The sequence below is a fragment of the Prosopis cineraria genome, unplaced genomic scaffold (genome assembly GCF_029017545.1).
Source record: "Prosopis cineraria cultivar Desert tree isolate PC_DT_omini unplaced genomic scaffold, ASM2901754v1 PC6, whole genome shotgun sequence".
Lineage (NCBI taxonomy): Eukaryota > Viridiplantae > Streptophyta > Magnoliopsida > Fabales > Fabaceae > Prosopis > Prosopis cineraria.
In genome coordinates, this window is record NW_026555337.1 from 28,253,896 (window position 1) to 28,267,088 (window position 13,193).

Consider the following 13,193-nt stretch of genomic DNA (forward strand, 5'->3'; position numbering starts at 1 on the left):
TTTTTCACAAATTGGTCCACAAGTTTGGAGAAATAGAATTTTGTCCAAAAGACTTTCAGAGCTTCTAACAGACTTTCAAATGGGAATGTGGCAAAATTTAAGGAAATGCTAAACATAAGAAATAAAGATAAGACAATAATAAGAAAAATGAGACTAGAATAAATCAATTTGGACACACAGAGAGGGAGATATGCCAACTTAAAGTTTCAATAAGGTTTTGGAATCCTCTGTAAAGGTTTTTGTTAGCTTGCAAAATTTCCACAGGACACTTCTCATGTCCAAAATTCACCAAACTAATTTTAAAATGAAGCTAAGACATAGAGATATCAAATGAAACAAATTTAAAGTCCAAATTCCCTCAGGCTCATTCCCAATTGATTTTTTAATTTTAGACAGGGACACTAAAAATAGAGTATTTTTAGCTCCACACTAAACCAATGAAAATTGCACTAATTTTTTTTCTTTTTTTCAAATAAGAATAAAAAACACTCAAAACATACAAAAAAACTAAACAAAACACAAAACACACATTTTTATAATTTTTCAAAAATTTTCTAGAGTAGACAAAAAAAATGCAAATTAAGCATTATACAACCTAAAAATTAAACCTAAACACATTCTTAGGCAACGGCGCCAAGATTTTAATAAGAAATTTGGTCGCTTATCCTCAAAATTACACTAAAGCTAACCCTAATGCAATATAGGGTGTTATCTCCTAAGGAATGGTCTTAGTCTAATTAAAAGTTATCTGGTGGAATAAATCACCTAAAGATGTAGGAATTTATTTTTCTAATTATCTAAACTAATTACCTAATGTGCAAGTAAATAAAATGCTAAATAAAGTAAGTGAAATGAACTTCCCTTTTCACAAGGGTGGAATCTTAGAGATTGGTTGATTTTGGACTTATTATCTTCTCATGATTGGGCTAAGTTTAGCTTCTCTTTCATCTTGACTAAAGCTATCATGACTTAAGAAAATTATCCTAAGCCGATTAGCTTAATTAGCCAACTTCACTAAGTCTTAGATTAAAGTCCCAAGTTTAATTAACCAATTGGTGTAAAAATTAGCTAAGTAAATCACTCAAAACTGTCCCTCAAATGCCACGGCCAAGACAAAGACTCAAGTAACCATAAGATTATGTCAAGCTACTCAAAAACTCAAGCATTAACATCACAAGATTATGCAATATGAACACATGTAATTCACTAATTGAAAAACACAAAATTATGTGCCAAACAAAGAGTGGCCAAATTAGTCATGATTGTCTAAGGAAGAAATTAAATGAAACAATCTCTCTTTACATGAACATCAAATTCAAATTAGAATTTACAAGCTAAGATTATTAAACCCTAGATTAAAGAATATAACCATATAGTAAAAAGATAAGAGGATAGGAAATAAAAAAACTTAGCCAATTTGAAGCTCAAGACTCATCCTCCATTTTCATCTCTCTAGGATTCTACCAAAAGAATTAGCCAATCTTCATCATATTCAAGAACCTAAGTAATTGCTTATGAAGACCAAACTCTATAGCTCTTAAATGATGAAAATGAGCTTCAATCCTTGTGAAAGTGAAGGGTTAGGATGAAATTAAAGAGACGAGAAGAATGGTGTGAGTTTTGTGGGGTTTTGGTGGCTGAAAATGGAGGTTAAGGTTCTGAAAAATAAAGAACAAAAGAGAGAAAATAAAGAACCCTATAAACAAGTGAGAGAAAATGAAGGAGATGATGAAATGGGGCGTTGAATTTCCATTGAGGAGTGAAGGGATGTGCTCCTAAGTGTTTCCCATCAACTAAAGTCTAATAATTAAAAAAGAAAAAAAAAGAAAATAAAAAGGAAATGAGAGTCTTATCACACTTGCAAGGTGGCATCCTCTTATTGGCTTGTAGATGATTCCAATGTGTGTGTAATTTTCTATGTGTCATTCATATTTTTCAAGCTGATTTAATCCCCAAATATAGCCTAATTCACATGCAAACCATCAGCTTTGACCTTAAGGAGTGTTGACTTCAATTGCCTAATTGATGCACAAGTCACATACCACCTATGTCACATAAATCATATAATTCAATTAAATAACATGTGACATAATAAAATCTAATTAATGTCTGAAATTAAATTTATAATTAGAAGGGAGAATTAATTAAAATAATCAAGTTTTAGGCTATAAAAAATTATATAAAAATGTTCATACAAAAGCGAACTAAAAAACTAGGTCAAATTAGGATACTATAAAAAGTGTTAACTTTTTATTTAATTACTCTCAAACTAAAATGAATTTTAAAAATATAATTTCACCACTCACCAACTAGACATAAAATTCACTTTGCCAATTTTTCTTGTATATTTTCTCAAAAGTCATTTTCTCAAAATACCCTAGTGCACTAAATCTAAAAATTTAGGCAATTTTTCAAATCTAATGCAATGAGTGCACTTTGAAGTGATAAAAATTAATGAAAGGGAGCAATAACAAATAAAAGTGGGTAACAAATGTGTTCTATCACCTAATAGAGCTCCTCTTCCTCCTCTCCTTCTCGTGCTTCTTTCTCTATTTCTTTTCTATTATTCACGAGCAAGACATGTTCTAATTGACCAAGTTTCTACACTAGGCATCACGGTGCATCTAGCTTTGGCCACGACGTACACCACAGTTAGGTAATCCCTCACTGTGATCACATACTCTACTTCACAATGCTGTTCTCCCACTCTAACTTGTTCATACAACATCCCAAGGAGTCCAAATAATGTTTCACCACCCAAAATTCTAATCTCACGTTAAATTACTAATTCACCCCTTAATTAGCAGTAAGAATCAGAAATTCAGGATGTTATAGTTCTCCCCTCCTTTTAAGAATTTTGTCCCCAAAATTGAAATAATGATTAACACACATGTACCTAAGGGAAACAAAAAAGGGTATTGCTGCCTTATCTTGGCTTCTATCTCCCAGGTTGTGTTACCAGGAGTCATACCCTTCCTTAACAGCTTCACCAATCAAATAGTCTTATTCCTCAACTACTTATTCTTCACATCTACTATTCTTCACCTCTTCATGCTTAATCACGTAAGAAGGATCTAGTTGGTATTTCTTGAGTTGAGACATGTGAAATATGTCATGAATCCTAGATAATTACAGAGGTAATGCAATTCGATAGGTGACTAGTCCAATTCTCTTTAAAACTTTGAATGGACCCATGAATCTAGGTGTAATGCCCTCGCTGGCATTACCATGCACTCCACTACAATCTTACTAATCAAATCAAAATCATTTACTTTGAAAATATTGAAAACCTTGGGATTCTAAGAAAAGATTACAAATCATTGTATGACTCACTCAAGTATAAATATTTATACATACAACAGAAGCAACAAACCTATGTGTATCAAGGATTAGGAAAAACATGTGCATCACTAAAAAACAAAGTAAAATTTGGCACCGTGCATCATGACTTGTGCCACATGCATTGTGGCTTTTGGCACAGAGGCCACAGTCACTCACGTTGTGCTGTGCGCCACGGCATGCGAGCACATGTGCCACAGCACACACACCTAAATTTGATGTCAAATGACAGTTTTTGATATGAAATTCAAATGCACGCCAATTCCACATACAATGTTCGATTGAGATGGTTCAAGCACTGACACAAAGCTAAAATCTAACTAATGATATTAGTTTCATCTCAATCCGATATTTCTATCAAAAATTAGATACCAAAGTGTATTTTGACCAATTCACACTTTTTGGGCCTTGACCAAGTCTAAATGGACAATACACACCTAATTGAATACACACATGCATATATTTGGCCTATAAATTGCCCATTTCACACTTTGGGCCAAAATCACTGATCTATCTCATATTTTACATGTTAAAACACTTGATTTTTGGCATCAAATTGTGCATAATAGGGTTTAATTTTCAGTTTTAAGTTGTCATTTTTATATTGACTTTATGAACCCTAATAATGCTATTGGATGATTGTTTTGATACTTTCATACCCTAATTGTGATCTTGGGCCTTAATTCTCATTTTCTTCCTTTTTAATTGTCTTTTTAGGATTTATTTAGTTTTGTATTTTTTATGTTCAGATTCTTGAAAAAGCAAATTTGGAACTAAGGGACAAAGACTAAGTCAACTTCATTAGAAAAATTCAAGAGCAAGAAATGACTTATTTGGCATTTTAATTTCAGAATTAAAGAGCTGAGATGGTGCAATTTAGAAATTTATTTGAGGAAGGAATAAAAGTTTTAAAGGAGCATGTTGGGTGTGAAATTAGGATCAGACTTGAGGAATCATAAGATGACATCATCATATGCGAAGTAAGAACCATATATGCGTGAATTAAATTTGATGCAAGAAAGAGCTCAAAATGACATCATCATAAGGCATAAGGAAGCATTTGGTGCGTGATTCAATGCTGATTCAAAGAAGGCATTGGGTGACATCATCATGAGGATTAACAAAGAGCATTTATGTGACTTTAGATTTGAATCCATGTAGAATTCACATGGCAGCTGGCTGAAGCTCAATGAAGTCACACTTTTGATACTTTAATCACATGTTCCTTGCTCCATGATCAGATTTATTTTCTCAATTTTAATTCATTTTTCCAGCTCATAATTAGCCACATTCAGATCTGAAACTTTAGTTTCATCACCATTTAGCTTTGGAATTATCACCACTCACATTTTTCACACATACTTAATCCATCATTTTTTTCATTTCCGCTTTATACTTCACTTCTCTTCAGATAATTCAGATCCCACTATCTCTCTTGAGATATATTCTCTATCAATTTTCGTCCATTTTCTTCTCTCATTTTTCCAGATTTGGTTCATCATCTTCTAGCTAGCTTCATCACACGTCCAGATCTCCTCCTCTTCCCTAATCCATTTTGTCTTCATTTCTTCTCAATCCAGCATCTTAATTTGTCCAGATATATACCTAACTTCTAGACTCAGATTTCATCTTCATCTTCATACATTCATGAAAGCTTCTCAAATTCTGATTCAAGTGAAGGGGAAGAGCATGAGAGGCTAATCATTTAGAGCTCTAAGGAAGATGACTTGACATTATGAGATTTCCAAATTTGTAATTGTTGTTTATTTTCTTGATTTCATGTTCTTATTTTGATTCTCTAAGGATTCAATTTTGAACCTATGTTTTAGTTAACGAATTTGTGATTCTAATTCAGATTTGATGAAAATATGAATGTTGAATTTAGATTTTATGCTATTTTCAGTTTTGGAATTCATGATTTACCTTGATGTTCTAGGGTTATTTCATAAGTTCTTGCTGACTCTTATTCAAGTTCTTGTGTAGACTTGAGTTAGATTCATTAGTGTCCATTGAGTCTAATAGTGCACCACACTTAGAGGTTTCTAAGTGTCTCATTTTAGGTTAATCAAGAAAGTTTATGATGTTATAATTTTGGAAATCAATGATTAATGTTAGGAAATTTGACTTGAGCTCATCATAATCATCATTCATTTTATTACAACTAAAACAAAATTTTACAAACATTTATTGTTGCATTATAGAGTTAGTTTAGTCACTTGAAAATTCAGATTATTTGTAGCATTTGAACAATGATTTGTATGCTTTGCTCTCGAAGGAAATGACCTAGAATACTCACTTCTACATTCTAGTAAAATTTGATAACCCAAAATGACTAAAGGGTTCATCAATCACATTTTCATTTCTTTATTTCATACATGGCAAAATCATCACATATATTCTCCACACTTCCCATATTCACACACAATTACATTCATCCACTAGCCTATCCAGTCAATTTCCTCATTCACATATATATAAGGGCTAGGGAGCTCAAAATCACAAAAACAATACAACATTTACCACAATATGTACATGCTCAAGTCCTAAGGCTACTTATACACATTTTTTGCCAATAATTTACAAATCATTACACCACCTTTTACAAGGACTCAGGCGAGAGATGTCAACTTAGCCTATATCCTTTCCCTTCAACCTGTTAGTGCTAGAACCTAAAAAATGTAAATAACCACGGGTGAGATAAAAATCTTAATAACCAATGTAACTCATTAAATGTCTATTACCACAAATAACTATGTCAAAGTAACAAAAATCATCTTATAACATATAAATCACGTTCCAAACACTTTTATACCTTGGCATAATCAACTATCCACCGATCTTCCAAACCTCCTCGACACAAAATCGTAAGCTCTCCTGGATTAACCACTTATTGACTCGAGCTCACTTTCAGAGGTAGAAACACCTAGCCAAAGGTAATCTAATCTACCAATGGACTATGGCTTCCCTCTTCACACACTTGTGATAGAGGTATCGTTGACTCCTAACTACATTCTAACAGGCACTAGGGAGTTTCCAGACTGCCCGAATGTCCCATGGTAATAGTCTTATATTATGCTGTATCAAATTAGCTATGGTACTAGCCTGTATAATGCTGCACCGGATCTCCCATGATGCCAGCCCAACCATATGGATTTTTTTTACTCACATATCTCCACACACACATACTCCCATATATCCTAGGTGAACTCCCACCCCTATGATCATGCTCTTTCATAATTATCATTACTCATTCACATTTCCACAATGTATAAGGTCATAACATATACGTGTGTGTGTGTGTATATATATCATTTAAAATCGATAACCTTTTCAAAACCATTTCATAAACCAATACTCATGCTAAAACCATTTTCAATATACATCATGCATAAAAACTCATAAACCACTATTTCTCAATTTGTATTTACTTCTACATAGTTATAATAATTAATAAATATAATAAACCATATAGTTACCTTAACCCTTCTATTTGATAGAAAGGGTTGCTCATGTAACTTCAACCCTATTCAAACTTCTTTCTCATAATTCATGCATCACACACTAGAATATACACAGAATTGGCATTCAAAGTCAATTCCTTTATTAACTAAAAGTGCCAATCATCACATTTAAAGACTTAATCACTATCAAATCCACATTTTACTCTCGATTACACACATTACTACTAATTTCTCCTCATTTCAAGCTTTATCACTTTTTAGCAATCTTCTCTCTACTCTCTTTCTCTAGGTTGAGACGAAGAAAGGAGAGCGAAATATTTATAAGATTGCCAAGAGTAAGGAAAGAAAATCAAGAGATCTAGAACAGGTAAGGTGTATTAAGGATGAAGAGGGAAGAACTTTAGTTACAGATGATGAAATTAAAAATAGATGGGAGACTTACTTTTCTAAACTTTTCAATGATGGAGAGGGTTCATCTAGTAACTTGGAGTATTTAGTAACTGGTGAAGGAGAACAAAATTTGTCATTCTATAGAATAATACGTGATAAGGAGGTAAAGGAAGCTCTTAAGAAAATGGCAAACGGTAGAGCCAACGGACCTGATTGTATATCTATGGAAGCGTGGAAATGTTTAGGTGAAGAAGGGGTGAGATGGTTAACTAAGTTATTTAATGTGATTTTACGGTCCAAGAAAATGCTTGATGAATGGAGGAGAAGTACATTAATTCCTATTTATAAAAATAAAGGAGATATTCAGAATTGTACTAACTATAGAGGGATTAAGCTCATGAGCCACACAATGAAATTGTGGGAGAGAGTAATTAAGCACAGGTTGAGATTGGAGACAAGTATTTTTGAGAATCAGTTTGGTTTTATGCCAGGTAGATCAACTACAGAGGCGATTTATCTACTAAGGGGATTAATGGAAAAGTATCGTTGTAAAGATAAAGATCTACACATGATTTTTTTTTGATTTGGAAAAAGCTTATGACCGTATACCAAGAGAAGTGCTTTGGAAAGCGTTAGAAAAAAAGGGAGTACGGATTGCTTATATTAAAGCCATACAAGATATGTATGAGGGGGTAAAAACTAGTATAAGAACGCCTAGTGGTCAAACAAAGGATTTTTCTATAAAGATTGGACTACATCAGGGATCATCTCTGAGTCCTTATTTGTTCAACTTGATCTTAAATGTTTTGACGGAACATATTCAAGGGAAAATTCTGAAATGTATGCTCTTCGTGGATGATATAGTTCTTATAGCAGATACAAGAGAAGAGGTTAATTGCAAACTTCAGTTATGGAGGAGGACATTGGAGTCGAAAGGTTTTCGTCTGAGTAGAAGTAAGACGGAATATTTATATCGTAAATTTAGTAAAGGACTATTCAACAATAATTTGAAAGTGAAATTGGGAGATCAAATTATACCTCAAGTAAAAAAGTTTAGATATTTGGGAGCCATTATTCAAAATGATGGCAAAATCAGTGGAGATATTTCACATAGAATTCAAGCTGGGTGGTTTAATTGGAGAAAAGCTAAAGGAGTTATTTGCGACCTTAAGGTGCCTAATAAACTTAAAGGAAAGTTTTATCGCACTGCTATCAGACCGGCAATGTTATATAGTAGTGAATGCGGGGCTCTAACGGGACAGCAAGAGCATAAAGTTGGAGTAGCAGAGATGAGAATGTTACGATGGATGTGCAGACATACAGGTAAAGAAAAAATTCGAAATGAGCACGTACGCGAAAAAGTGAGGGTGGCACCTATTGAGGAAAAAATGGTAGAAAATCGGTTGAGATGGTTTGGGCATGTACAAAGAAGACCAAGGGAGGCACCGGTGAGAAGAGTGGAACATATAACTTTGAGTCCGATTAAGAGAGGTAGAGGAAGGCCTAAGAGAACACTTTTGGAAGTTATTGAACGCGATCTGTTAATTAATAATATTCCTAAAAGCTTGATAAATGATAGAGCATAATGGTGTCTTGCAATCCATGTAGCCAACCCCACCTAGTGGGATAAAGTTGTTGTTGTTGTTGTTGTTGTTGTTGTTGTCTCTCTCTCTAGGTTGGGACAAATATTGCCTATAACTTTAAAGCTTTATCGTTTCAACTCCAACTAGTCACAGCGCACTAGCTTAGTTCTGAAGAACTTTTCTATAACTATAAGATAAGAAATTAACCCCTTAAAGCTCCTGAATTTGATTTCTCACTAGTTCAAACTAAGAAAATAGGGTCAATTCAAAGGTTACAATAGTACGTGACTTACCCAATAAGTAACAAGTCAAAAACACCGTCTTTGCTCCTGATTTTGCTTGCCCTAGTAGATCTCCCACTCTTCTCTAGGTTTGAGCTCTTGTCTCATGTTCTCTATTTCTGTTTCACGAGCTGGACACGTCCCTATTAATTTGATTTTTGCTCCATACGCCACGGCACATCTATCTCCCACTGCGGCGCATGGCACAATGGGAAAAATCCTTACTATGCTCACACACTCTGCTTTGAGACTCCACTCTTCTACTCATATCTATTCATATAACAACTCAATGAGTTAATATAATATTTCACCACTTAAAAACCTAATTCCACATTAAATCACTAATTCATTCTTTAACCAGTCATTAAATAGGATTAGAAATTTGAGATGTTACACTAGGAGTTAACTTCTTGGCTCTAATTGACTCCCTATTCCTGTTGCTAGTGTAACTTTTAGAAATACATCATCGCCTACTAGAAACTCCAATGATCTTCTTCGTCGATCGGCATAAGTCTTTTGCCTACTTTGATTTGTCAACAATTTTTGGCTTATTAACTAAATCTTTTGCATAGTTTGATCCACAATGTTGGGCCCAATAATATTTCTTTCACTCAGCTTAGTCTAATACAATGGCGATCTATATTTTCTTTCATACAGAGCTAAATATAGTGCCATTTAAGTGTTGGAATGGTAGCTTTTGCTATACACAAACTCATCTAATAGCAAGTAATTATCCCAATTACCACGTAATTCTAATACACATGACCACAATATATCCTCTAAAGTCTAAAAGTTTGCTTTCTTTACTCGTCAATTTGAGGATATAAGCAATATGATACTTCAAGGCAGTACCCATGGCTCTTTATAATGCTTCGCAAAACCTAGATGTAAACCTTGGATCTCGATTAAAAACTATATCCTTTAATAATTCATGCAAATGCATAATATCTTAGATATATGTCTCTGCCAACTTCTGCAAAGAATCATTTATCCTAATAGCAAGGAAATAAGCTGATTTTGTCAACTGATCAACAATTACCCAGATTGTATCATGCCCCGACTGAGTTCTTGGCAATCTAGAGATAAAATCCATGAAAATTGATAGGGGATGCAAAAAAGAATCATGCTAGTTTAGGAACCTGCCTTGAAGTATAGTTCAGGGATAGAACCCTGAAACACAACAAAAACACAAAAACAAAAAGAAAGCGATGGAATTTATGATGAAAATAGAGAAAGAAAGGAAATACACAATGGGATAATGATTAAGGATAAGATCCTCTAGAGCACCTGCCTTTAGGAACCTCAACCTTTGAAGACATCATAAGAGTTGATCACATCTGTTTCTCACATGGGATGCCACCATAAAGCACTAAGGCTCACAAGAGTTATAAACTCTAAAATGAATAATTTCATTCAACTTCTCTTTCATTTACAAGAGAGAGCATGCCTAATTTATATAAGCTCATAGAGAAGACTATTTCCTAAAATTAAACCCTAATTTCCTAATACTAAAAGGAGAAATAATATAAAATAATGAGAAAATATTCAGCCATATAATTTAGGAGATGTGATCCTAAAATTATGAGATTATAAAACTTAGAAATTAATAATATAATTAAACCTAATCTTTGATTAGACTCAAAATAGAAAACTAAGATTAATCTTGCTCCTTAAGAAAAGAAGTCAAATCAAAGGACCATTAAAATAGGAAACAATTTAGGAGACAATTAAGGGATCATAAAGTATATAAAATCACGCCATCCTTGACTTCTTCACTAGGGTTTCATGCCTCTTTGGTTGCAAGAGGCTCAACTTGTAGTCTCCCTTGCATTGGGCTAAGGTTTGCATCTCTTGGGCTTGACACTTCATGGATTTGGATCTTAAGCAAATTATACACATATAGATTCTCTCCTTTAGGCTTGAAAGGAGTGCCCCAATGCTCTCCAAACTCTTAAACTTCTTGCACAAGAATAAACAACACTTGCTTCATGGCTTTAGTTTGGGCTCTTATCATTGGACTTCCAATATGTTGTAAAGGGTCTTTAGGTATATTGGATTGGAAGTATTGGGCTCCTTGCTCCTTGCCTTGGGCTCCTTTACATTGGATAAGGAGGTGCAATGGAAGATTAAAATTTTAAAGTCCCTATCCTAATATGGACTGAACGAACTCATTTAAGTCAAGGTGGATAGAAAAGTTACCTTTTTAATTCTTCAAAGTTGGCGCACGTTTGGATCTTAAGAGCTGACTATGTAGATCTACTCCCTCTATGGGTATCCACACGAACAACTCTCTAACTCAAATAGTGTGCTAGCGCTCTCAGCATTTGTTCTTCTTTGAATGTTAATTTTCCTTTCTATAGGGTGTTTCGTGGTTCTCAAAGTGTTTTTACCGTCAGAAGTTTTCTAACTCTCTCTCTACCTTCATAAGGACGTCCCTATCTATATATAGTATATAAATAAAGGTTTTTATCTTCCACTTAAAAACTCACAAAAATTTAATTAAATTTATCTAATTCGAACTTATCCTATAAATTCAAATTATAAAACTGACATGATATTCTCTCTTATCATGTTAGTTATTAAATTTAATCTATTATATAAAATTGAATTTAAAACTAACATAAGATAAGATAAGATAAGATAAGATAAGATAATATATATCACATATACATATTATATTATAAATATATATATATATATATATATGAATATATATATACACATATATTTCAAAAAAATATATATATTATATTATCTATATTTAATTTTATATATCATATACATATATCATATATATATTTGATATATATATACATATATATAATTATATTTTCTATTTTATATTTCATATAATATATATATATATATATATATCAAATAAATATTCAAATATATATATATATATAACATTCATTCACCCTATATTACATTCATTGAATCTAGACATATTTTAGATTCAACAAACTTGGACATTATAGCTAGGCAAATCAATCTTGTAAGCATTATCATTAATTCTTTCCAAAACTTGGAAAGGTCCATCTCCTCGAGCTTGAAGTTTGGACTTCCTTTGATTAGAAAATCTCTCTTTCCTCAAATGTAACCAAACCTAATCTCCGGTGTGAATACCATATTTTGTCCAGACATTTTTTTTAAATAATAATAAATAACCATAATATATAAAAATATAAAAAATATTAATAAACATAATTAAAAAAAAGAGAGTTATTAAAAATTAAAATATGTTGGGTCCTTCATACACACGTTACAGAGTGGATAAAAAATGCAAGGCTGGACGAAACATGGAGCAACACAGCACATGAGAGAAACAAGAAATCTGCAGAAGCATACACGCAGCACAGAAAGAAGAACACACATGCACATATACTTTCAGCCATGCAGTAGAAACAGAAGAAGTAGAAATAAAAACACGCAAGATTAGCTGGAAATAAAGGCAGACACGACAGAAGGGCAAAGTCAGAGGTAGCAGAAAAAGACAGCAATAGGAACACACATACGCAGCCAGAAAAGACGAGGCCGATGAAGGAAAAAGAAGAAAAAGACAGACGCAGAGAGAAGAGGAAAGCTAGAGTAGACGGCAAGATCAGAGGAGACACGACAGAACCAAAAAGGAAGCACACATGCACAACTAGAGGAAGATTAGAAAAGCACTAGAAAAGGAGAAAGGCTCAGACGTAGAGAGAAGAAGAAAACCAGAGTAGCAAACCAGCACGCAATAGAGAAAGCTGAAGAGCAAGGGAAAAGCAAAACACACAGCCACGCATGCACGAAAAAAATGCTGAAAAAATAGAGCACGAGAAAAAGAACAGAATAGGAAGAGAAAGAGACCAAGAGGGAGAAACTGATAGTATAAAAAGAATAGAAAACAAGAGCAGAAGAAAGAACGAAAAAAATAGAAGGGTGACTGAGAAGAGAAAAGAGAGAGAGACCGAAGGAGTTTAAAAAAAACAAGGCTGGAAAAAAAGAAAAAACAGAGATCGAGAAGAGAGGAGAAGGAAAGGCCACGAGAGTAAGTGTCTTCTGAAAAAACTGAGAGAGGAGGAGTTGTTCTTGTTGAAGAAATAAAAGCACCGAAAAGAGAAGAGAAAGAGAGCACTGAGAGAGTTGAGTTTTTCTGATAA